The 27,340-nt window shown below is 39.1% G+C and overlaps 1 pseudogene; it reads left to right on the top strand.

Annotated features, from left to right (window-relative positions):
* Nucleotides 1-1,057: 1,057 nt before the first annotated feature.
* LOC124248185 (uncharacterized) overlaps nt 1,058-27,340 on the top strand; it is a 124,397-nt pseudogene continuing 98,114 nt past the window's right edge.

Here is a 27,340-nt window from a genome sequence, read left to right on the forward strand (position 1 = left end):
TCTAAATTATTTATTAAGAGAAAATCTTTCGGGTAATGTCATTGTATGTCTGTGCCTTTGGCCCTGCTTCCTGGTCTCATTCAAATCTCATAAAGGTTTCCATTTGTATTTCAAGTTTAATTATAGATAGCCTCTATTGTCATTCAGTGAGTAGCGTGACAATCACTTTCCAAAAACTTCAGCTCTTGGAAGTCTGGCTCTGTTAAACATTTTGGAGAAATTCCAGGATACTAGGAGTAACTGGTATTACTTTTGTTGGTGGCATTCTTGGGGCAGACATAGGTAGCATGACAAAGGACAGGAGTGATTCAGTCTGATATTGAATGTATGCCATATTAAATCAGGACTGACTGCCCTTTTGCTTAAAATATATATATTTTTTTAAAAAATCCACCCATCTACTATTATCAGTGAGAGTTATATGATGATAATATCACTTTTAGGAAATGTGGCACAATCGTTTTTGTTTAATAACATTAATATATTCTATGGCTTTGTAGTCTCTGTTTTCTGTTCTCAAAGAATATCTTTGATAATGATCTAATAATAGCTGCAGTATAATTTTATGGCTTTTAGCTACCATTTCATAAACAAGCTTAGAAGACTACGTACCTTGTGGCATTTCAATTGTGTTTCCCAATTTCTGAGACAAGAATTGAAAAATATTTAATTAAGAAGACAAAAGTCCTGAGCAAACACACACCAAGCTGTGGCCTATAAAAATGTTGATCTTTTCCTGAGCTGGAATCTAGCTTTATTTTGGGGCAGCATTTAGGATATCTGGAGGCCACTGGCAGGGAAGACGTGTTCTCAAAGCAAAATTGATCTAATGCAATGTGAATCCGGAAACAAAAGGAACACTGTTTCAAAATGATAACTGCCATTTCTAAGTACTTACATGTTTAGATTGTCACCTACTTCAACTGAGAAGTTTTAAAGTGTGCTTCTGTGGTTATATGAAGCACAGATTTAAAGGGAACTAGTCAGAAGGCAGGAGTCACATCACCAGTGAAAACGTCTCCATTTATCCCTAAGAAATGATCTTTCCCTCTGTTGCATGGGGCGCTGCTATGAGGGTGAGCGGGAGCTTGTGGGAAAGGGAATGGACGGGAGTGAGAAAGAAGGAAAGGGAGAAATTGTGTCCTGGTCTCCTGTAAGTTCCAAGCAGAAGAGGAACAGGGTACCTGAATGCAATCAAATGTCTATTTGAAGGAAATGAAAGTTATAATAACTTGATTATGCTACCAGTTACAGCTGTTTTCTACTTGAATGGACTGAAGCCCCAGTAACTGGTGATTTTAAGTTTTCTATTTTCCCATGGTATGGTAGGTGTGGTTGGAGAATAAGAGGAAAAAAAGAAAAAAGCTTGACAGCATTTAGCAGAGAAAATTAGAATATCTCGGCTTGGCCTAACACTGATCAGTCAAAGCTTCTACAATAGTTTAACAAGAGGAACAAGATAATAGTATTTGTTTGATTTAACTCTTTACTTAAGGACATAAAAGAAGCTCTAAATAAATGGCAAGACATACTCTTTACTTGGATGAGGAAATGGAATATTGTAAAGATGTTGTCTCCCTAAATGTATCTATAAATCCAACACAATCCCAATCAAAAACCCAACAACATTTTTTATGCAACTTGACAGCCAATTCTAAAATTCACATGGCAGAAATGTACACAAATAACAAAGAAATTCTTGAAAAAGAATAATGACTATGTATGTGTGTGCGGGAACCTGGCTTAACAGATAGCAAAGCCATATTTGTACTGACTTACCTGCTTTCTTGTGCTCCTTTTCACTACATCTGGTAATGAAGTCTCAGGGGAGAAACTATTTCTTGTGGTCCAAGTAGGCTTGACCCCAATTTCACAACAGGGTTGGGCATGTGATATAGGCTTGGCTGATCAGAGGAGCCCCACACCTTTGGTTGAAAGGATGTGCATGCAAAGTTAGGTAGATCAGAGTCCAACCCAGTCCTTTTCTGCCAAGAATTTCAGGAAAGATGGCCTCTTTTCTTGTGGTTATTAAGCTATCGGGTGTGCCCAAGGCTACCAAGGGTCATAGTGACCACCTAGTGGCGAGAATCTGTCTGACAATGAAGAGCTATCAAGTCTGAAGCCATCGTCTGAGCCCTGAGTACAACCTGATATACAACCCTGAATACAACAACCTGCTTGAAAATAAATCTACCTTTGGTCATCCTTGTTTCATAGCCCATGAATTTCCTAACTTGAGCTGGCTTCCTGTCACTTGAAACTGAAAGAATTCTAATATGATACTATAAAGTCACAATAAGGAATTGAGGAAACATGGCAGTTTTCTTCCAATGAGTTCGGGATGGTCCAAGAATTGGAGTGGGATGGTACTGGTATCCTAACTGTGTGAAAATGCAGCTTGCCGTGTGGGTCCCTCTGTTTCCCTAGCGCTTCTTCACCAACTCAGCCTTCCCAGGGACAATACATTTTTTTGCCTGTGGTCCGGCTGCTCATGGATGCTGTCCTTTGCCTACCTTACTGCCAGGTGAAACCTGTCAGGCTCCCATCCATTGCTCTGGTCCTCTCTCTACTTCTTGTATTGGATGTCCTTTCTCATGTTTTTAGTCCTTTTTATGCTTAACCTTTCCATCTGTCTCTGTTCTTAACTGAGGAAAATACCCTATTTGGGCAAATACCCTGTATCGTAATAATAATAATAATAGTTGATATTATTACAATAATGTCCATTTACAGAGCACGTACTATATGACAGGAGCTCATGTGTACCATGTCCCTTCCCACTTTGTTCCATTGCACCAGCTTTTTCCTCCCCCTTGGTAGCTCATTGCCCTCATCTTGGACCTTCTTTTTTCCAATTATTTTGTTGAGGTCATACTGGCTTATAACTGTGTAAATTTCAGGTGTACATTATTATGTATCAGTTTCTGTATAGACTGCATGGTGTTCACCACCAATAGTCTAGTTTTTATTATCACCATACTTATGCACCCCTTTACCCTTTTGCCCTCCCTCTACACCCTTCCCTTCTGGTAACCATTAATCTGTTCTCCTTATCCATATGTTTATCTTCCACATATGAGTGAAATCGTGCAGTGTTTGTCTTTCTCTGTCTGGCTTATTTCGTTTAGCAGAATACCTTCCAGGTCATCTTGGATCTTCTTATAATCCTTACTTATACTTCAGGTCTCTGTTGACTGACAATCTCTCAGGAAGTCTTCCCAAACTCCCCCAGGGCCTTGTGAATTGCTCCTTTTTAGCCTACATCACAGTTGTATCCTGGCGTTTGTTTGTGTGGTTAATGTGAGCATCATGTACCACCACACTCAAGATCTCCTCTCCATCCATCTGCCCACCAATCCTCCCCATCCCAACCCATCTTTTTTCCCCTTAACCCAACGTCAGTGACAGCATGATATGAGGTGCAGGTGAGATAAGTAGGTGAGAGAAGAAGGGAGGAGACTCCCTCAAGACATTAGCGACAAAGTTTGGTGGCTTTATGACTGATAGGAACCCATGGAAAATGGCAGAAGAACAGCACTCAGATAAGCCGAGGTGGCTGACTTGAGTCATTCCAAGGCTCCCCAGAATACAGTTTGTGCACCGCTCAAGTATGGTCCTTAATTGGGAGCTGAATAAAATATGCAAGCCTGGATGGTAAACCATTCAGTAGACATCAGTGTGACCGAAGGATGGGCTGAGGGGCCTGAGTGAATATTCTGCTCCATGTACCATCCCTGAGTCTTTCACAGGTCATCACTGTGAGGGGAGAATGGACATTGGGGAGAACTGAATGAAGTTTTCACCATCTAGGCAGCATAGGGTATGCTGTGCGGCATAGGAAAAACAAAGAAATGCTTCACTTTCTACACTCACATTTTTGGAGTAATATTCATACTCTCGGCATTTATGGGAACAGTGAGAAAGAATAAAAGAGGGACTGGTGGTGGCCCTGCTTTCACTGAGGAGCTTTCAGGAATCTCACATTTGAGTTGCATCTTGATTGAGGTTATTCTTAGCGCTTTCAAGGGTGTTGGAAGGAAAAAGGAGGCAGGTAAATTGATTATTGTCCATCCCTGCCCCATTCTACTACCTTTGGCTCTGTGACTTTGAGCAAGTGACACTACTCTATGGGACTCAGTTTGAAAGTAAGAATAATTATACTTTGTATCATTTTTGCCTTAGGATATTTTGTTGGAGCAGGTCATGAAGAGTCTCCAAAATAGGCCACTTTGATTCAAATGTCTTCAACTTCAACGTCACATTCTTCAACTTGCTTTTTGAACTCAACAGTTTGGTTTGAGACTTTTTTTTTCCATGTTGATAATATTGATCTAGTTAATTAATGTTACCTGCTGTAGAGTTTTCCTTTATGTAAATATATTACTTGTATTACTTTGTTCATTCATTCAGCAAATGTGTACTAAGCGCCTGTTTTAGTTAAGGTGCCAGGTTCTGGGGATATAGAAGGGAACCAAACAGATAAAGTTCCATCTGTCATGTAGCCCACAGTCTTACTGGGAGAAGGGAGCAAGCAGATAATGAACCAATTGACATATAATATGTCAGCTAGTATATCTTTTAAGAAAATAAAGATGGATAAGGGAATAGAGAGTGATTGAGTGGGCTGTTTTAGGTAGTGGATTCCAGGAAGGATTTTCTGATAAGGGGAATCTAAGCGGAGCTGGATTAAAATGAGATAGTGAGCTCCACAGAGATTTTGGGAGAAAAATATATCAAGCAGAGAGAATAATGCTTACAAAGATGGATGGGCAGGAGTGTTCTTGATACATTAAAGGAATAGTGAGGCAGCCCATGTGACTGAATTGCAGAGAGAAAGGGAGATAAAGGTTGGAGATGAGGTCAGAAAGATAATGAAAGAAAAGGTCATCTAGAACATTTTAGAGCATAGTAAGTATTTAATTCTGAATATGATCTGTTTCAACCAGAGGAACAACTCCATCCAATTTCAGTTATATAAGGATTGCTTTAACTACTATATGGAGAATAGAATGGAAATTTGCAAGTTTGGAAGGAGAGAAACCAAGTAAGATGCTACTGCAGTAGTTTAGGCAGGAGATGAAGAGGGCATGGACCAAAGTGGCAGTGGTGGAAGGGATCCCATTTAGTCTATGTTTTTATATTAACAAGCGTCACCAAGATATGCTAATACTTGGGATATGGGGTTGATAGCGAAGAGGCAAGGATAACTCCACATGTTGTTATTAATCACTTTTTATACTGATATTCAGGCTGCTTCCTATCTTTTTCCTGTTTTAAATTATTTGGTTTTTAATTATTTGCAATGAAATAATTGGTTTCTATTCTACCTGTCTATCTATGTATTATATCCATTTAAGTATTACTAAGGGATCCAATGATCCAGTCTGGGTAGCATGTAAGAAAGAAACATGAAAGGGAAGAGTTGGAGATAAAGCCTAGGAAGCCACATTAGAGGAAGACACTAAGGAATTTGTACATCATTTTGTATAGAGGAGAATCATTGATGCCTTTTAGCAGAGGGACGTCGTGTTAAGAAATCAGCTGCAGGAAGATCAATGTGGAAGTTTCAGATTGGCAAGGAAATAGGCAGGGCAGAAGGATTCAGATGACAGGTTCTAGAAATTATCTAGGAAAGAGGAAATGGTGGCCTGAGTTCAGATAGTGGTGGTGGATTTCTAAAGCTATGTTTTGCAAAGGGGGAACCTGAGAAACTGCTTGTGCTCCTCAAAGCCCACTTGTTTGTGAGTCAGTGAGAAAACCTCAACTCATTCTGCACTAAACAGCCAAGGCAGCCTTTTAAAAATGGGAACCATACCACATCTTTGCTATTTGAAGTTTTTCAGGGATTTCACATTGTTTTGAGAATAATCTCCTAATTCTTTATCTTCGTCTACCAGGCTCTGCATGTTCTAAGCCCTGCCAAACTCTCCAACCTCATCGCATATTCGAGTCCACCACGCTAAGGCCACAATGGCCTCCTTTCTCTATAGTTGCCTCATTTTCATCCTTCGAGCCTCAGCTCGAATTTAAACCTCCTCAGTAGGATCTTGACCAATCTCTTCTCTCCGGTGACCCTCAACACGGGACTTTCTCTTTCTTTATCAACACTGATTAGAATTTGTAATAATCTTGTTAATTAATTTACTGAATTCGTTATTGTCTCTCTGTACTTATGTCTTGTAGGTTTCATGGAGTAGCACCCAGGGTTTCCTTGACTGTGTCTTCAGCACCTAGCACAGGGCCTAGCCCAAACAGGGCTCAATAAGAATTCATTGAGTCACAGATATTACCTCAAAGATTTTGGGCTTCTTGTCAGATGACATGCTTACCAGATCGTTTGCTTCTACCTAGCAGATTTTAATAAAAAGCAGTGAATGGTTTTTAAATGCTTCTGAAAAGATCTCATATTCATTTGGTAACTAAATTATACCTATGTAAAAATAAGTGCTTCCTTTTTATAATAGGAACAAGATTGGGTTTGAGGTCCTCTGATGCTTTTATCTTTCTGACTAAGTCTTATTGAGAATGTACTCATGAAATGGATCAACAAAACAAGCATAGCAAATCTTGATACTTGTTGCATCTTAGTGATGACTAAACATCATTTATTTTATAATTCTGTGTAATTTTGTGTTTTTTAAAAAATTATAATAATAAAACATTAGCAAGATATAATATACCCAGCATGTGTCTTTGAGTTCTCCTGAAGGTAGAAGCTGATGGGAGAACTCGATGCAGGTAGTTTGAGAGAGAATTTGTGAAAGGAGAAGTGAAGGAGTGAGGAGGGCGAGATGGAGAAGGGGGCAGGGGTAAAAAGGACGCGTTGTTGAGCAGGTTATCATTGTGGGCAGCTGAGGATCAGTCCAACTGGGGACCCTCTGAGGAATCATGTAAAACATACCTCAAAATTGTCTTTCCAAGGGAGAGGGAGATGGTGTATTTATCTACTGAAGTCAGGGGCCAGTGGTTGAAGGTTGTTCCCATGGGTGTTAACTTCCTTATATGTCTGGGCTACAAAGGCAGAGCAGCCTACCATGACTTCAGAGAAAGTTCCAAGGCAGAAAAGCAGACAAGTACAGCTAACGTGCTGAAGGTGAAAAGGGAGTAGAAGTGTCCAACACAGCAGATGACATCAATTTGGCTGAAGGGTTGCAGCATAGGGCACCATAAGGATTTGCCATGATGTATGTATGTGTATATTTTGATAACAAAGCAACTGTTTTACCACCTCCCCCATTTCTTGGCAGATAGTTTGCAAATCCAGTGCAGCTACCATAAATCTTCTATATGACTGGGAGATTTGCATGTGGCCTGTAAAGCAGGCAGAATATTAACCATTGAGAAGCTGGAGATGTAATTGAAAATAAGATGTAGTGAATTTTGCTACTTTGGGGATTTCTCTTTTGGATAGTAGAATGCCTTCTCTTCACATTTTGATGACATCATCTGAAGAGTACTAAGAGGAAATCTGGAGTTAAAAAATCTGAGAGCATCAAATATAGGTAATAATAGGAATTAGATGAAATGATTAGTCTTGTTTCTCATCAAGAGCAATATTATAGACAAGGGTACTTTTGTTACTTTGTTGTACTTAAAGATTTCAGCAGTATGAACATCTCAACATATTCTACTGTTTTAAAACTTCATCTGGGACTAGGACTTGACAAATGAGAAATATTGTAACCTATAATACTTGCATTGTGATAAGATTTATAGATATTCCTACGTACATCTGAACTCAATTTTAATATATCTAGAACATAGACTAATTTTCTTTAGTAATAAAATCCTTTCAAAAACATTTATGAAGCATTTTATGCTGGACTACACATCTCACAGTTTTGAATCAAGAAACATAATCATTCATTAGGCAAGATCTTTCTCCCAAACTCTCAGTTTTCCTGTCAATATAACGAGGATAAAATGTAAAATATGCATGACAACTAAAAATTTATATTTCAAAGTCTAGTCCTTAAAACAGTTGTAAAGGAATAAAATCATTACTTTCCTATTTTTAATGAGTGAAAGGAGAGAGTGAGATGATGAGAGAAGTAGCTTCATTTCAAACACAGACCCGTAACATTTTAAAACTTTGTGCAGTCTATCAACTATAACCAGCTAATTTAATAGCTGGGGTTACACAGGCACATAAATATTAACTAAGAAATGTGAGAGTGCCGTGAATGAAGGTTGCTGAACAAAGGAGTAGAGTACTGATGAGTATTGTTAAGAGAAATCCCCAAATCCATAGCTGGTCTTAACAAGATTCCTATTCTATATATTTATGGTACTAACATTTTTGTGTTCTCCACTGGTTATTTTACGGTTATCATGTTAGCTCAGAAAGGGCGCTGAAAGCAGACGTCCCCACCTCATTCTTGCTTCTATCCATTTTTAATAATAATAGGGCTGAAGAATTAAATAACCCCATCAACAAAAATATACTGGCTAATTAAATGACATCTTTATCAAGTAACAATTTTTATCTGCTGCATCTCTCTATTCACCCATCCATCCATCTATCCCTCCATTCATCCATCCATCCATGCTTCCATATTTAGGTATTCATAGACTCGTTAATGGCATATATGTATTAGTGTGCTTGGAGCCAGCTTGCTCTGGATAGTGAGAGCTGATTCTATGCATCTATTTCCTATTCCACATTCAGTGACCCCAAGATGACAGCTTGAAATTGGACACGATGAGACTTTCACACAATAGAAAGTAGCAAATGCTATAAATCATCACTATTTCTGCCTCTGTCATAGTGAACCAATTGTTAAACCTTTACCAGCATAGCACTGTCGTGTCAGTAACTCCATCTGGGGTTGGTTTCAAAATTAAACATAGTGCAAAATAAAGTGGTAAATCTGAGGATAATGAGAAGTTTACTAAAGCAAGCTGTCAATTGAGCCCAAAATTTAAAGAGGAATTTGTTTGATTTTAAAATCACAAACCTACAAATCTGAGGAAAAGAAAAACTATTTCCTTGCAACTGAACTTAGAACCACATTTTCTTGTTTGGTGTTGTAAAAGACAGTGTCGAAACGGGCAGGTCTTTTTTTAACTCATGATCTATAAAGGCTAAAGTTACATATTTAAAAGTTAGTCATTTATTATTTGTCCAGATTATAAAAGTACTATATTTCACTATATAAATTTTGGGTTTTTTTCTAGCTTCTTGACTTGAACACTTATTTAGTTTAATATTAGTTTTCCTCTGAGTATAGGTTTAGAAATTTTCCATAAATTTTTGCATGTACACCTTAACAGCTATCCTTATGACCACCAAATATTTACTTACGAGTTTTTTTCACTTTCCGTAGGTTTGGCTCTTAAATGTCATTCTTTTGTTACGAAGTTCTAGTTTTATTTCAGTGTGATCAGAGTATGTGGCCTGAGTAAGCTCCACTCTTCAAATAGGATGATTTTTTAACTACAGTTGAATTTGTTTTTATTTTTGATCCATGAACATGTGTATATAGCTTTTGAATCAGCTCATTTTTCAGGTCATCAAATTTATCTGACTTTAACCACATTTCTGTCTTCTTTATCTAGCAGTGAAGATAGATCTATGTCAAGTCATTGTAATTATATCTGTATCATTATAATTTTAATATTACTTGTCTCACTTTATTTTCTATATGTGAATATTGTTTAATGCTTAAAAGTTCAAGACTATTATTTCTTCACTGTGAACTCCACCTTTATCAATATAAAATACCCCTCTCTTTTGAAACGTAATAGTTTTATCTAGAATCCTACTTCTCCTTATATTCACATCAATATCTTTGTTTGTCTGCAGTTTCCTGTCATAGTTTGCCCATCCATCTCTTTATTAAAAAAAAGTCATTAAATTTTATCAGTGTCTTTTGTTTGTATTTAAAATATATTTTAATGTAATCTATAAATTACTTTCTTTTAATAGATGTTAAATCTATATACATTTACTGAGCATTCCTAGGAATTTCATTTTTATATGATTTTTGCATTTACTGCTTTCTTGTTTCCCATCTTATCCTTATTTCTATCTTTTGAAATACTTCTGAAATTTTCTTAATTCTTTTGTCCGTCTAGTGATTTTAAGTTATATATGCTATCGTTATTCCCTTTGGTTATTTTCACATTAAAAGTAATTGATTTAGTTAATTGTAATGTAAGCACTGTAAATCAGGGACCAGATCTGATCATTTACTGCTGCCACACCAGCATAGAGCCAGGCCCTTGCACGGGGGAGATGCTAAACAACTATTTTTAAATGCATAAATAAATCAATAGACATTATTAACGAAACAGAATTGATTTGCTATATCCGAACAAGAAGAGTTTAAAATACCTTCATTTCTTCCTTCTTCCTCAGTCCTGCCACAACCCTTTTTCTGTTGAAATAAAACTAGATATTTTCAGTACTTTATTTTTAAACGATACGTTCTTTCTCATCCAAAAATTACTTCCGACATTTGTCAACTTTCATAACTATGTGTATAACAGTTACTCAGACACCAGCCTGTGTTAAGTTCATTACTCACCGCACTTTCTTTTGAACCACACATGCCCTCAAATTGAGTTAATTTCTTGGTTTTGATTCATTTCTTGGTTGGGTGAAGTACTTCCTGGAGTAATTTTTTTCAAGAAAGATAACTGAGTAGCATACTTCTGAGTCATTTCATGTCTGAGAAGGTCCTTCTGTCCTCACTGATGAATATTGACTTGGCCTAGGTTAGAATTGTTGTGTCACAGATACCTCCGCATTGCCTTATTCCGTGCAGTGGTGTGGAAGACAAGTCTGATGACCTTCATAACTCTTTTCTGCCTAGAAGCTTTTAGAATATTATCTTTATACTCAAAGAAACACAAAATAAATCATCATTGTTTGTTTAATTGTAGGTTGATTTTTATTAATATCTAATATTCTTAGACCCTTGGACTAAATGTTCAAAACTTTCTTCAGTTCAGAAATTTTTCAGATCAATTTGATTATTGCATCTCTTTGCTTTCTAGAATTCTGTTTCATACTTCAATCTCCTGGTTCTATATGCCTTGCTTCTCATATCTTTTTTTTTTTTTTCAGGAAGATTAGCCCTGAGCTAACTACTGCCAATCCTCCTCTTTTTGCTGAGGAAGACTGGCCCTGAGCTAACATCTGTGCCCATCTTCCTCTACTTTATATGTGGGACGCCTACCACAGCATGGCTTGCCAAGCGGTGTCATGTCCTCACCCCGGATCCAAACTGGCGAACCCCGGGCCGCCGAAAAGCAGAACATGCGAACTTAACTGCTGCGCCACAGGGCCGGCCCCTCATATCTTTGATTGTTGTTTCTTTCTCCTCACGTCCTTTTACCTCTGAGTTTGGGGTGAATTTCTAGAGTCCACTTTCTAAATATCTCCTTAAGCTTTCTGTGGTCTATAGTCCACTGTTTATTTAATTGATTTTTAAAAATTTGGTAGTGATGATTTTCACCTGCAAAAATCATTCCTAATATCAGCCTCTCCTTTTCATAAATTTTATGTCTTTTAGACTAGAGTAAGAAGGATTAGAGATTTCTTAGGAAGAAAATTATTTCATGGACAATAGACGTATGCTTTAAAAGAGTCCTTTATATTGAGCTGCTGTATTTTTCACCTCTTCTTGAATTTTCTGCACACACATGATTATAGAGTATAGTCTATGAAAATACAGTATGTGATTAGAAGTACATTCTGTTAGATGTTATTTGGGTCATTAAAACGGATGAGTAAATTATCCCAAAAGAAGAATAATGTTTATGTTTTCTATAGTTTCTTAAAAAACTAGTCGGCGGCTTACTAGGCCATGAGAAATAGTGGGAAAGCTCTAGGAATCTAGTAAGGAAGTTCATGTGGTGCCTACTGCTCTCTACTCAGCTATTCTATTCGTGTGCCTGTGGCTGTAGTTCCCGAAGTTGTTCATGAAGTTTTGTGCTTTGCATTGACCGACCCCTGTCTATATTTAGTTCCATCTCCTGTGCAATAATTTAAAAATGACTCCAGCTTCATGAGACAAATCCAAAATAAGAATGAATAGGCTTCTATTTTTCTTTCATTGTTGAGTGAGTAAATGGCCAACGGAGACACAGTGTATTTTGAGAAAGGGAGAAGTAGGATCAGGAACTCAGTTATGATTTTTGAGATGGAAGAAGGAAATCCAGGGGCCTCAAAAGAAATTTAAGACAAAATACTTCTAAGGATGAATTTGACAAGAACTTTAGACTATTAACGTGCAGCTTGCCCCTAGGTGAAACCATTTTATCCTTATCATCCAGATTTGGATGATATCGAGGCCACATTAGATATTGTGGTCAAGAGCATAAGCCGTGGGGTCTGGGACTATCGGGTCTGATCTTGTCTTCGCCACTTACTGGCTGTGGGGCCTTTAGCAAGTTATATCACTGCTCTGGGTCTTGGACTCCTCACCTCTAAAAGGGGTGAAGATGGTCTTAACAGCATTATGAAAAACACATTCAAAAATACTTGTAAAGTAAAGCTGGCACAGAGGAAGCACTCATTAAGAATTATTGTCATCACATATAATAACACTGTTATTAGACATTGAGTTGATCACCACGCCAGAAAGAAAAGAATATTCTCTTATGAAAGTATAGCATTGAGAATACTAGTCACATATTTTCAAGTTTTAGATTTCTCTAATATTCCAGGCTATATTCAATGCGATACAGAAAATTGATAACTTCCAAGAACCTCAACATAAAACAGTATGTGGTTCCGTCTTGTCACCAAGGAGTTTCCAGCTTTTCTTCACATTTGAATCACCTAGGGATCTCTCAAACATTTCAAAGTGTAGCTCACACCTTAGACAAAATAAACTACAATCTCTGGGGTTGGGACAGAGGCATCAGTATTTTTGTGAGGCTGTGCAGAAGATTCCAACATTCATATAAATGTAGAAACCACTGCTCTGACACATACTATCCTTATCCACCATTTAGTATGCTTATTTGTAAAATGGAAGCAATAACACCTACAAAAAAGTAGAGTTTGGAATTAAATAAAGATATGTAAGCAAATTTCTAAATATCATGTAACTACGGGCTCAATGAAAAATAGTGGAATTCTACAAACTTAATTGTCTTGTAATGGATACTTAAGTGATTTTAATTCATTTAGCTAGGCCTGCATTTTATATCTTCTAAGATCAAAATATTTTATATCTTCCTCTTAAAGTCTTCAATGAGTGAGGAATATTAGTATCAATAATCATGTTGAAAATCCTGATTTAAAAAAATTTTTCTCACGTCTTTTTGTTACTAAGAACTGTAAACATATTTATCAACTCTGACTGAAGGGTGAGCAATATGTTGGGCACTCTTTGTAAGAGAAATATCTCATCACCCAGCACGCCATACCGTACTGACGTCAACGTTCTGAAACAATTTGTTTGCTAAAAGTCTCGCCAAATCAGCGACAGTAAAAATCTCAAGAACTTTTTAAAAATGTGGTTTGTGGCTAGTGGCAAAACGCCACACTATCCACAAATGTCTAGAACTGTAATCGTTTTCTTTTTAAAGATCTGCCCACAAAATAGGTTAAAGGACATTTAAAAATCAGCAGGCACTGTTATTTCTTTTCAAAACGGGGGCGTCCATCATTGTTTTCTTAACATGATGAATTTCTGCGTGTTACGTCCACTTTTATGACACATGACATAGACGAGGGTGTGGAGAGGAGAAGACAGACCACCGAGGACCTCTGAGGGAGTCTTTCGTTGTAGGTGATGCCAAGAATTTAGGACATATCATCTTTAAAGAATCTTTTAATCTTTTGTAGGATAAGATCCTAAGACTACCAAAGCATCGCTGGAAAAAATTTGTTAAATTGTTGGTATCACTTGCTTCTATAATTCCATTTAACTAAATGGAGCAAATTGGTGTCCCATTGAAATCACATGGAACCATCCTCAAACACTGTGTCTACTATGAACTTTGAAGGAAACAAATATGGAGACACAAGGCATTGTTGATGTGGGATGTGTTAAAATAAATATTCTTTCACCAAAATTTTCAAAAGTGTCAAAGGCACAGTAGGAAAGGGAACCATTAACAAAGGAACTATTTTATATTTGCCTAGACAAGCAAACAAGCTGTTGATGATCTGGGTCAAGTGGTCTACAAATCAAGATGGCAGTCCTCTATCTGAGTTTCTCATAGGTCTAGTATATGCAGGGTCTAAAAATCTCAGTCGGGGTTTGATTGAGAAATTTAGCATTCATTATTACTGAGCATGCCATTACATATACAAACTTTCTGTGAGATTAGAGTAAAATTATCTTAAAATGAATTAGAATTTCTAACCCTGGTGTAGGCTGTGAGAGGGGCTTTTGACGTGTATCAATGGTACAAGATTTCTTCCACCATATTGACATTAGTTTTAACTGCCAGGTGCAGAGGATATTGAAAATAGATTGTGCTTCAAAGCGTAGAGTGAATATAAATAAGGCATGCTGGAGAATGTCCCCCAAACCCCAAAACTTCCCTTGTAAGAACCTGCAACAATTCTTATTATTGCACTGTCTCCTTTGAAAGCAATATTTTGTCATCTTGAGGGAAACAAATTAATACTTTCCCATCCTTATGGGACAACAATTATCTAGGAATGGCGCACTGCAGGAAATGGAGTCAGGCGTGTTGGGAACTACAGAGCTGGGCTGCACGGTCAGCAGAAATTCCCCCAGAAAATAGGCACTCAGAAAAATCTGCTTTCTTACTTATAGATTTTCTCCTCTTGCTTTTTTTATAGTGGACAATCTCAGACCAGGTTATTCTTTATGTTCTCATCTCCTTGCATAGCTCAAAGCCGTGGTGGGGCTCATTTTTCAGACATTGTGGGATGATGTTCAAGACTCGACACATAATCAACAGTAAGACCGGCGCCCTGGCCAACAGAGTGGAAATATTCACTTTCAAAAGGGATATCATAAACCGGAGGATGAGAATCACACTAAAGCACACGTCTATAAAACACAACCTGCGCCTCCAAAGCTGACCTTTGACCTGTAATACTTGCATATGAGAAATTATTTTCTGCTGCCAAACGTGTGTTTCAGAAATTGATCTGAGGAGGACTGGCGAACGTTTTCATACGGGCTTAGAATTTCAGAAAGCCATGGTTCTCTCTGAATTCATTTTCATTAACGCTCACCTGTAAAGCTTAAGAACTAGAATTCAGATCTAAAAGAAGTGTCATAATATCTTCCTGGACATTTGTCTTCACTCTAAGAGAGTTAGCTATGTAACTGTCCATTTTCAGATGGTGTTGAAGTCAATCATATTAGATTCCCTTCTTTATCTTCCATTGTTTTTGTAATTACTCTTTGTGCTCATCACTTAAAATATATTAAATATTGATCTATTGGAGAAGAAATTCATGCCTTTTATTTTTATCCTATTGCTGCTTTTTATTATCATTCAAAATGGAATTCTGTTACATTTTAGATTAGATAGACTAAATTAAATAACAGAGATCTCTTTTTTCCTGTGGATCCTGAAGTCAATTGTATGTCAAGTTTTAATCAAATTTGTAGACTATCTTGTCATATGTCGCTTGCGTCACCACAGCATGGCAGTAATAAAAATGGCATGGAAACTGATGCCTTGAATTTGAATGGGAAGTGCTTCTCCTTTAAATGTATGGCCTTGAACAATTGCTCTATCTCAGCAATCTCCAATTTTGTGGGGTGTCAGATGGGAGCAATAACCCCTCCCTACTGCAAACCACTTTTGAGAGTGTCGGATAGATGTGATTGAGATTTAACTACTCACACACATAAGGTGCCATGTTTTTATATAAATGTAGAAATAAATATATTAAAAATGAAGATATCAATTTTGCTGCTCTGTGATGTTCCTAATGCTGCTCTGTAAGCTGGAAAAGAGTGTACAAGTCTAGATCTGTGGTGAGGTAGCCGATAACATGAGTGACCTTCCCAGGTGTCTTTATTCTCACCACTGCGGGGCACAGTAGCCCAGCTTCCCACTGCCTGAGGACTTTCTCTGGTGAGCTCTGAGCACAGTTAGACCAACAATAGGCACTGTGTCCTGAGGTGCTGGAAAACTAATGTGCTTCCCCCAATCACTGCTCAGCTAAATATTCATGAGAATTGGTGAATAAAGACACACGTCCCTTCGCCCCTTGGGTGCTATGCTCCTGAGGTGTACGTTCTATACTGTCTCCCAGTTCCCTGGCAGCTGAATGAAGCTCCAGTTGCCCACAGTGCTAACTTGCTGAATAACTCATCTTTTATCTACTGCCTTCTCTTCTCTGTGTCACATCCCCCCTACTGGTGTTTTCTGGGATTGCTTCCCACTGGAACCCTTGTCCCAGAAGCTGCTTCTGGGGGACCCAAACAAAGGCAAGAGACTTCCACTGTCCCTCACAAGCCTGCAGGCTTGAACCTGTTCTATGCCACTCTGAGCCTTTGCTGACTTCTTTCCAGCCCCATGGATCTACTTGAGTTCCTCAAATACGCTCAGCCTGATCCTCTCTTGGAGACTTTGCCCATCCTGTTTCCTCTCTGGGCCACATTCTACCCTTGATCACCTCCACAGCAGTTCATGTCTACTCATTTTTCTATACCAGTTCAAAAATTTATTTTTCAGGGAAGATCGATGTGCCTGCCTAGACTGGTTTCCACTTTTACATCCTTCTTATCCTTTAATCTTCATAGCATTTATTATGGTTTGTAATTATATACATGTGGGGTTATTTGACTGTCTGTCTCCCCAAAAGGAATGTAGAACTCTAAGAGGACAAGGATCATTTCTATTTTACTCACTAATTTTTCCTTAACTCCTGGCAGAGTGCTTGTTGACTGTTTCGTGAATGAATGAGTGTTATAGCCGATAGGTTCTGTGTGTGGATATGTACAACTGTATTTATTTACTTATTTTTAGCATAACTTCTGCTTCCAGAAGTTTCGTTTAGCAATGCTTCCCTTTAGAACAAAAGACTCCTGGGACTAAAATTCTCTTGTATCCACTATAATTGAAGTGGACCTCTGTACGGTCAGAACTTTTTCGTGGGTACAGTAGACTGGGGAGGTTGTGCACATTGGAGATAAGGGCTGTTACAGCAGCTATGATAGGCAGGTGGCAGGCAGGTAAGAAGGAAGTGATCCAGATAGCTTTCGCCAGTGAAGGCTTGAGTCTTTGCGTCAGCTTGTGGAGTGTCTCGGGGCTGGGGTCAAGCGCTGGAAACCAAAATCCCCTTCATTTTGCTGAGCAGCTCCAGATGTTCTCCTTTCGAGGTTCAGTTTCCCCGGATGACACCCATCCCAGATTGCTCAGTGCACAGTTTAATCTGTGTATCAGAATTTACCTGATTCAGAATTGTCTTATCTTAGAGTTTCGTTGGTCCATTGGACTCATCCCTAGCATGGTCCAGTCTATAGGTACAGATTATGTTTAATGTAAATTATTATTTAAAACAAATGAAAGAATGGATCCCAGAATGTTCTGATATTCTGGTGGAATAATAGAATTCTAAATAACATTATTCAGTCTAAAATGTGAATCAAAATAAACTATGATAAATAAATAAATGATTCAAAAAATTATACTAAATTCTCATGGGGGTGGCATTTAAATACTCTTGGAATAGAAAACATATAAATTCCAGCAGTTTACCCTTCCCGGGTCCTGTGTAGGACAGCTCCTTGTGAACCATGCAATTGAATGGCAGTGTCTCTCTCCCTTGCTGTGTTTCTACATGTCAGATTTGTATGGAAAAATAATCTACTCACCAATGGGATAACACAGTCAACCTTCACCAGTCCTTGCCCCAGAAATCTCCAGAAATCTGCAACAGAATAACAAAATTGTTTCCTATCTTCCTATTTTGCTTGAACAATGACCTCATTCTCAACTTTGTTTTGTGTGAGTTAACATTATCCTTGTGCCCTGAGCAGTTGTCTCTGATCAGCTGCATCAATTAAGGGGATTGCTCCCCCGGCTTGGTCCTCCAAAGTTCTGGGGACATTTACAATGAGCCCGTGGGGAAGGACTTAGACGTACACATGAAATTATAATCATATCAGTAGAGGGGATACCTGTTGGTTGGTTTTTTTCTTTTTTTCCTAGAGAGGAGGAACCTTAGGGGAACAGGACACCTGGTGAAATGGTTTGCTTGAATTCATTTAGCAATTTATTTTTTTCATTCCTGTAGGGGAATTAGCAGAGTGCTAAAGGTTTTAAAGAATTCAGATGAAAAGCCATCTGTTCCCTGGGCTTTGTTCAATCTCAATTTAAGGATGGCTTTGGAGATTTCCTATTCCCTAATTAATTCCTCTAGATGAGTTTGTGGGGTTGGCTCAATTTATTTTTTGAAAGATGGAAAAAAAATGCTCCCATCAATTAGTCCTTTGTTAGGTTGTGACTGAGATGGAAATAGCTTTTTGCCAAATGGAGCGAGGAGCTGAGAGATGCCTGTGTTTGCAGTGGCCAGGTGTCCTTTGTCATTAGGCCTGGCTTTGATGTAAGTACCGTTCTCTGGGCCTTTCAGATAATTGGTGAGAAAGCGCCCGGCCTTGCAGGAATCTCAGTAATATTTAGCCTGAGGCACAAAGGCCGGGAAACCAAAGCCTTGAATGGGAGTCATATTTTGAAGAGCATAATTGTTCTCACAGTTTGTTTTATTACCACATGTAATGCATTATAGTTGAAGGCTCCCTGAATGCTGTTTTCTAGGACTGAGTTTTCTGTGTGGACAAGCACTAGGGGGCCAGCTTGAGGGTTGAGAAGCGGAGAAGGGAAGCGAAAGAGAGAGAGGAAAAGAGGAGAGAGAAAAAAGAGAGACGAGAGAGAAGGGAGAGGGGAGAGCCGCACCAACAAGTTGACTCTGGGCTTGGCAGTGTGACAGTATAAAAGTGTAAAAATCTGCCTGCTTAAGTTCTTTGCACTCTCAGACTAGAGCATCAAACCAATGCCTTGTGCAGAAATCGTCATCCAGAATGAGACACAAAAAAGTTTGAGCCTTTCAGCTACATTGGCTGAGGGTGAGTCCAGTCTAAGGCCATTCTGAATAACATGTTGAAAGAAATGGTTTTAAAGAAAAATGATGATGTGGGAGTGTTATTTTTAGAATATTAACTAATGGATTTTTGTCCTCCAATGTCCTTATTTCCAAAATATCTGGGTAATTCTGTATAAGCCTCATGTCTGGCAGACTCAAACCATAGGTTGTTCCACTATGTAGGTTAAGCTTTAGGTTTAGTGTTGCAAGTAGGAAGGAGGATGTGACAAAGGGGAAGTACCAGCCAGGGCAGGAGAGGGTAGGAAATCTCAGTCCTTCTGTCTGGGTAGATTGTGGGAAGGAGAAAGGAACCGATAAGGAGGGAGAGCACCTGGTCAGACCCATGTGAGATACCTTTAAACTTCCAGTCTCAAATCACGCAGGATGTGTTTTCTCAGATCAGTTAAGGGAAAGAAAGAAGGTACAGTTTCTCATTTCCTGTTTGAGATTTTGAGAAAGCATTGGCTCTCAAGATATCTCAACAATGGAGAGTTGTGTTATGGCTAAATCAGCAGTGTGACCTAATTGGGATGTGTGTGTGTGTAGATCAGCATGATATGGGGCCATCCGGAATTTCCCACTTGTCCCATGATAGGGTGGAAGTTGCTGTTGAGGACAGCTGGAGAGAAGGGATGCCATGGTATAGGCACAGGTACCTCTGTAGCTGCAGGTTTTGGGGTTGACTGCCTGGCTCAGATGGGGCAAGTCATGTAGACACCTGGGAGGAGGGGCATATGGATTGCCAGCAAGAGCCGAGGAGGACTTAACTCAACAGGAAGGGACATCATCCCCTGACTAAAACAAGAGAGAGTAAGACCATAGGGTGACAAGCAGTAAATATCATGGTGATGCTAGCCAAGCAAGTGGTGAAAAGGTAGATACAGGACCCATGGGCAGTAGTGGCCCATCGTTGCAAATATTAAAGAACTAAGATTGAGAAAGAAAAGTTATTTGGGAAGAGGTTTTTTAAAATTGCAGAATGAATCATTTTTAAAATTTTGCCTGAAAATTTCTGTTTACCACGCAGTCCCCTTAAGATGAACTTCAAATTCTTCTGCATGTTCCCCTAGATGTTACAGGGCCTATCCCCTGCTTGTCTCTCTTAACTACGTCACTTCCGTCCATGCTCGTCCTTACCCACTGGGTCCACATTCAGAATATTTGTCTGCCTTTCCCATTGCATGTTGCTCCACTCTTGCATGTGCTGTTCCCTCTACATGGAACACCACTCATTTCCTCTAGATAGAAGCCAATCTCTCCGATTGCCCTCATCCCCACCTCTACCGGCAGCCCCATGGGCCGCCTTGCCCCACAAACTTCTATCTACTGCCAGAGACCAGGGGAAGGGTTTTTCCCCTTTTGGTACCATGGCCCCATTTGGCATCTAGTCATACCTATTGACTCCTTCTCAGAATAGTGTTTTCAATGGATAAAATATATAAGCAAGGGAGACCAGTTCTTTTGAAATATATCTATCAAAATATTGGAGGAAATGTTTGATACATATGCTTCTTTATTAATGTTTTAAATGACAAAGATGTAGTTATGGGTTTAACAACCTCTGTCATTTGGAAGTGATGATAAGCAGAAGGACATTTTGAGATATCTTTACTGATCATAATGTGACGTGAAAATATCTGTGATTCCTATTTTGTGATCACAGATTCTGCTAGTGCTACTGTGGTTTGTTGCCTACATTCATTATGGAAGGAAATACTAACGTTTCAGTTTGAGTTAGTGAAAATAAAGATGTAATATTTTTCCCAATCCAAGTTTATAACCTAAGTGAAGACCCTTGATAGTTCCACCTGTTCTTGACCCTGCTAGCCTGTGCTGAGCTCTTTCTCTGGCCCCATGGTATGCAGGACCATCCCTTTTATAGCACATATGACCCATCGCCCTGGGTTGGAACCATCTGTTTGTCATCTAGGGACTGTCTCTAGATTACAAACTTTACAAAGTCAGTTCTATCTGCTTATCATTTCTCCCTGCTCAGCAATACTGACACCCAGCAGAGGGCTCCCATATATAACTGTGGAATTAAATTGAACTTTTTTCGGTCTGATCATGTTTCTTTCTTTTGTCAGCAAGATTAGCCCTGAGCTAACATCCGTTGCCAATCCTCCTCTTTTTTTGCTTGAGGAAGATTGTCCCTGAGCTAACATCTGTGCCGATCTTCCTTTATTTTTTGTATGTGGGACACCTCCACAGCATGGGTAATGAGTGAAGTAGGTCTGTGCCTGGGATCTGAACCTGTGAACCCAGGCCAACGAAGCAGAGTGTGCAGAACTTTAACCACTCAACCACAGGGCCGGCCCTGCTGATCACGTTTTTATCTTTTTAATTTTTAAATTTTTTAAAATTGAGGTTATGATAGTTTACAACCGTGTGAAATTTCAGTTGTATGTTATTATTTGTCAGTCATATTATAGGTGCACCACTTCACCCTTTGTGCCCACTCCCCACCCCCTTTTCCCCTCGTAACCACTAATCTGTTCTTTTTGTCCATGTGTTTGTTTATCTTCCACATATGAGTAGAGTCATACAGAGTTTGTCTTTCTCTATCTGGCTTATTTCACTTAACATAATACCCTCAAAGTCCATCCATGTTGTTGTGAATGGGATGATTTTATCCTTTCGTATGGCTGAGTATTATTCCATTGTATATATATACACCACATCTTCTTTATCCAGTCATCAGTTGATGGGCACTTAGGTTGCTTCCATGTCTTGGCTATTGTGAATAGTGCTGCAATGAACATAGGGATGCATGGGACTTTTGGAATTGTTGATTTCAAGTTCTTTGGATAGATACCAGTAGCAGGATGGCTGGGTCATATGGTATTTCTATTTTTAATTTTTTGAGGTATCTCCATACTCTTTTCCACAGTGGCTGCACCAGTTTGCATTCCCACTAGCAGTGTATGAGGTTTCCTTTTTTCTCCACAATCTGTCCAACATTTGCTATTTGTTGTTTTGGTTATTTTAGCCATTCTAACAGGTGTAAGGTGATATCTTAGTGTAGTTTTGATTTGCATTTCCCTGATGATCAGTGATGATGAACATCTTTTCATGTGCCTATTGGCCATCCATATATCTTCTTTGGAGAAACATCCATTCATATCACCTGCCCATTTTTTGATGGGGGTGTTTGATTTTTTGTTGTTGAGTTGTGTGAGTTCTTTATATATTATGGAGATTAACCTCTTGTCAGATATATGATTTGAAAATATTTTTTTCTGAGTTGTTGGGCTGTGTTTTTGTTTCAATCCTGTTTTCCTTTGCCTTGTAGAAGGTCTTTAATCTGATGAAGTCCCATTTGTTTATTCTTTCTACTGTTTCCTTTGTCTGAGAAGACATGGTATCTGAAAAGATCCTTTTAAGACTGATGTCAAAGAGTGTACTGCCTATATTTTCTTCCAGAAGTCTTATGGTTTCAAGTCTTACTTTTAAGTCTTTGATCCATTTTGAGTTTATTTTTGTGAATGGCATAAAAGAATGGTCTATTTTCATTCTTTTACAGCTGGCTCTCCAGTTTTCCCAGAACCATTTGTTGAAGAGACTCTTTTCTCCATTGTATGTTCTCAGCTCCTTTGTCAAAGATTAACTGTCCATAGATGTGTGCTTTTATTTCTGGCCTTTCAGTTCTGTTCCATTGATCTGTGTGCCTGTTTTTGTACCAGTACGAAGCTGTTTTGATTGCTAGAGCTTTGTAGTATATTTTTAAGTCAGGGATTGTGATGCTTCCAGTTTTGGTCTTTTTTCTTGGGATTGCTTTAACAATTCGGGATCTGTCGCTGTCCCATGTGAATTTTAGGATTCTTTGTTCTATTTCTGTGAAGAATGTCCCATCATGATTTTAAAAATATAAATAATCTTAGCCCTCAACTCCACACAGAATTGCATTTTTTATAGTTTTTGGACATTTAAATCACACATTCTACTTGTAAAAGCATATTGAAATATCTTAGGCTGCCCTTAGGGGTCACGCAAATAACGTAAATGATATCAACTTGTTGATGTATTTGTTATCAGCTCATTGATAACAACCATCACATTCACTAATTTGTTTGGCCACCATTAATCTGAAATGTTTATTTCTTGGACCTGACGTTACTAAAGGTGGATCCTTGGGTAAATGAACAAGGGCAAGTGGCAAGCAGCGCTCCCACACAGACCTGCAGGAGCAGTGCACTCGCCGGGGAAACCTGCCACCCGGGATCGGTAGCAGGCGTGCATGTCCCCTGGTGCCCTCAGTGAGTCTGGAGCATTGACCTATGATTTGGCAGAGCCTGACATCTGACTTTGTCAGAGAGATTCTGACCCTTGGACTGTCGAGTTTTGATGCTAAATGATTAGGCCCTGATGTTATCAGTGATAGGATATGATGGTAAATGAATGGCAGAAACTTGGTGCCAATCTTCTCCTGCCCACTCAGGTCTCGTGAGCGGGGGTGGAGGGAGGCAGGCCCCTGGCTTAAATATTGACCATAGTGGGTTTTCCACAGAGCATTGCAGAATGAAAGTTCCCTTTCTGAGAGGCCAGTTTGCAGAGGTCAGTCGTGGACAATGTGCTCCCTATTTCCCAATTATTAACTTCTCTGCTCCTAAATTTCATCACCTTAAAAATGGCATCATTTTCTATAACTGTTGGGAACAGTAAGTGAAATAATGCATTTAAAACCTTTGGCACACTTTTTAGCAGAAAATAAGAACTCATATTTTATTATTTTTTTATGGTAGTTCATACAACATTATTGAGGACTTGCTTACATCATTTAAGAAAATAAGATTTTCTTCAAGCGCCAACTAGACTATATGTCTTCTCTTTTCTATCTCAAGAGACCAACTTCCTGAGTCGTATATTTAGGTTCCATATATATTATTACCCTGTTCTCTGTTGGTTTCCTATATTTGTTTTGATTATTAACTAGATTGTAAAATTCATTTCTTATGGTTTGAATGTTCCACATCTCCCTGGCTCCATACTTTGGTTGAGATCAGAGAGCAAAGAGGGTCAACAAATATGGATGAATTGAGAGAGTTATAAATCCTTTAAAATGGATTCCTTGAAGCAAAGTCAATGAGAAATTCTTCTATCCACTTTGGTATATCTCATTTGGGTTTTGAGAGAAGTTTTAGTTCTCATTTGGCTTTCAGCTCATAGGGCCACACGTAATTTATAACATTTTCACAAATATCTTATTAAAGTTAAACATAAATAGAATGTGAGGTTTAAGACTTCTCCAGAGATATATTTAACTTGCCAAAGTCAAACAGGTGCACGTCAATAGGCTCCCCTTCCTTATACCTTCTTCAAAGCATCTGGAAAACGAAAGACGTTATGTCCAACTTCTCTTTCCCTTTACCTGTATGGAGGGATGCTGTCAATTCACCCCATTAATAGGTCCAGTGACTTACTACCCATGATGCCACTTTTATCTCACCAGCCCTCTGTCCAAGAAGTGTCCACACTTCTGAGCATGGCATTTCCAGGCCACTAAGCCCCAACTTACCAGTGCAGATGTGGCTGTCACAACATCCAGCCCTTCATTCAGCCAGCTGGTCTGGAAACAAATCTCTTCTGTAGCATTTACTCTAAGGGAACTGATTCACCTACTTGAAAATTTACCGGCTATCTTCCGCATGCATGAGAACAGGCATAAACATTCCCTAGCCCAGGTATTTAAAAAATCATGCTCACATGTTCTATCCCAATCCTTTACCCTCTCTCCACCAAAATTCTTTATATCTCATGCAGTGCAAAATATACCATTGTGATTGGAGAGAACACATATTAGCTCTTCCTTTGAAACTTTTATCTTACCACGAGCATTACTCTAGTCCTGGCTAATTAATATAGCTTGCATAAAACCCTCAAACGTTCTTATGCTTTTCTTTCTCTTTACTGTGCTCACTCTCTGCTGCTTAGGGATAGAGAACGGTTTAGCAAACAAAATTGAAAATGAAAAATGAAAGATGTGGAGGGGGAGAGAGAGAGGAAGGAAAAGAGAAAGAACAAGACCCAACACAATATGGACATGATGGCAGATAGAAAGTGTGTGTGCATCTGTTGGTTTGTGTTAGAGATACGGGTGGGAGTCGACAGTAATAGGAGGGAAGGTGTGATTAAGGTGACCAACAGTCCCAGTTTGCTGAGACTGAGGAGTTTCTTGGGATATTTAGTGCTAAGCATGATGAGTTGGTGACTCTAGGTGGAATGGAACTGCAGCGGGCCAAATTCAATAACAAGAAACTGAATCAGAAGGCAATGAGCTGATTGTTTTGGAGAGTGGATTCAGAAACTCAAACCACTGGTTGTTAAACATTTCTCGATACTTACGGGAAAAATTTTGGTAAGTCCTTTAAGGATGGAAGCCAGGACCATTTGCCATGAAAGGAGACCTAACAATGAGAGGGAGCTCTCCTGACTTGTGGTCAAAGAATCATTTTCACCTGAGCATGAGGAGCAGCCTTGTGCTGGAGTCCCATAATAACTAGGCTCATGGAAGGTACAGTGAGGGGAAGGTAACCTGAGGGTTAGTCCCAAGTCATTCCTCCCCCTGTGAGTCAATCCCCAAGGCCAACGTCAAATGTGGCAGACGCCTTTGATGAGGCCAGGGGTGCTGTGTTTCCTGATTTCTGGTGCTGCTTATGGGAAACCACCAAATTGTCAGATGTCCCTCGCCACCACCATTGATTTAGACTTCTTGATTTATCCTGAGCATCATCACTAGAATAAGCCTTGCCATAATCATTAGCTTCTTACTGTAAAGCTGTTATAGATAAAATGGGAAATGTCTCCGGAGAAGAATTTTGATCTACTTGATCCTAAGGCACAAGGAGACAGTGGGATCTTATGCACCTGAAGTCAAGGTTTAAAAATCCTCAAATCCATCAGAGTGGGAGAATTTTTAGTTCTGTTTACTTTTTCCATAAATGTTATGATAATTTTTACAAGGATTTTCAAAGTATGCGATGATGTCATCAAGTGAACAATCTGGAAAGCCTAACATTAAAATCCATAAAATGATCTTGAATTATGCTTAGTGCTGGAGGCAGGCCTGCAGTCTGTTTGAACTGCTCTCATTTACAACCTGTTGCAGTGCACATTTTTGTTTTCAACATTACAAAGCTGATAGGACAGGGGAAATCCAGATCTTTTCTCTAAGTCACTGGCCTCATGACAAGCCATATTAGACATGCCCTTGTGGTGAGGGGATTAAAATATTACTAGCTTTGTTTTGAAACTGTGACACAGAGTGTGTTTTTGGAATCTTTTTGAGGTGGTTTGGGCCCTCGACTTGCCTGGTAACCACAGCTTCTGGACTAATCCTACTCACAGTTCGGGAATTTCCAAAGTGACTATTAACAGGGACCTTGGTTTGGATCATGCTGTCTGTTCCAGTTTGCAGGTGAGCAGATCCTTTCTTTAATCAGCAGGTGGGGGAAATTTTTTACACTTCACCTCTGGACAGCAGATTGGGGGGGATCTCTTAGACCAGAGCTTCTCCAACTCTACTGTTCACACCAATCATGGAATATTCTGGAAAACTTGCTGAATAATTAAGTTTGGGGTGAGGCATTTCCAACTAGGTGAAGCTGATGATACTAGTCCACAAACCATGCTCTGCATAGCAAGATCTTTGATAAATATCAAGTGTGCTCATGCTCGTGGCCGGAGAGTACCATGTGCTTTAAGGAAGCTCAGAATTTATGAGTCTGATTTGTCCTCGGGGACCAGTACAGCAATGTCAAATAGAGTAAATGTCTTCAGCTGTAATAAGCTTGCCTGAATTTATGTATTATGAAAACCCCTCTGGAGATAATTTTCTTCCTGACGTTTACGGTTCTCTGTCACAGTTTGGCTGTATCTCTTCTCTCTTGCTCGGTTTATTTGGAAGGTGTTGTGTATTGGATTTCTTCAGCTCTGTCTGCTGCCCTTGCCTCCCACTACTCAGAGGAATAGGTGATCCATGTCACGGTGCAACACGTGGACTTTCCGATACTTACCTAGAGATGAACGATAGGCACAAATCATGGTGCATCCTCAGGTTAAATGAAAGAGATGGCTCTTATTCAAGAAAACTCTTATTCAAAAGGAATGAGCATCTAAATAAGTGTGGTTATCATTGTGAAGAGAAAGTAAGATGAAAATTAAAAAATGGAAAGAGTATATTCCAAGACAAGGCTATGGAGTTGAAGATGGTGGCACTCTTTCCCCTCTATTTCACCTGGCCTCGTGAAGAGAGGGCAGCAGGGAACTACTGCCCCTGACACCAGACCCAGAGCCTTCAAG

This window comes from Equus quagga, chromosome 12 (genome assembly GCF_021613505.1).
Source record: "Equus quagga isolate Etosha38 chromosome 12, UCLA_HA_Equagga_1.0, whole genome shotgun sequence".
Classification (NCBI taxonomy): Eukaryota; Metazoa; Chordata; class Mammalia; order Perissodactyla; family Equidae; genus Equus; species Equus quagga.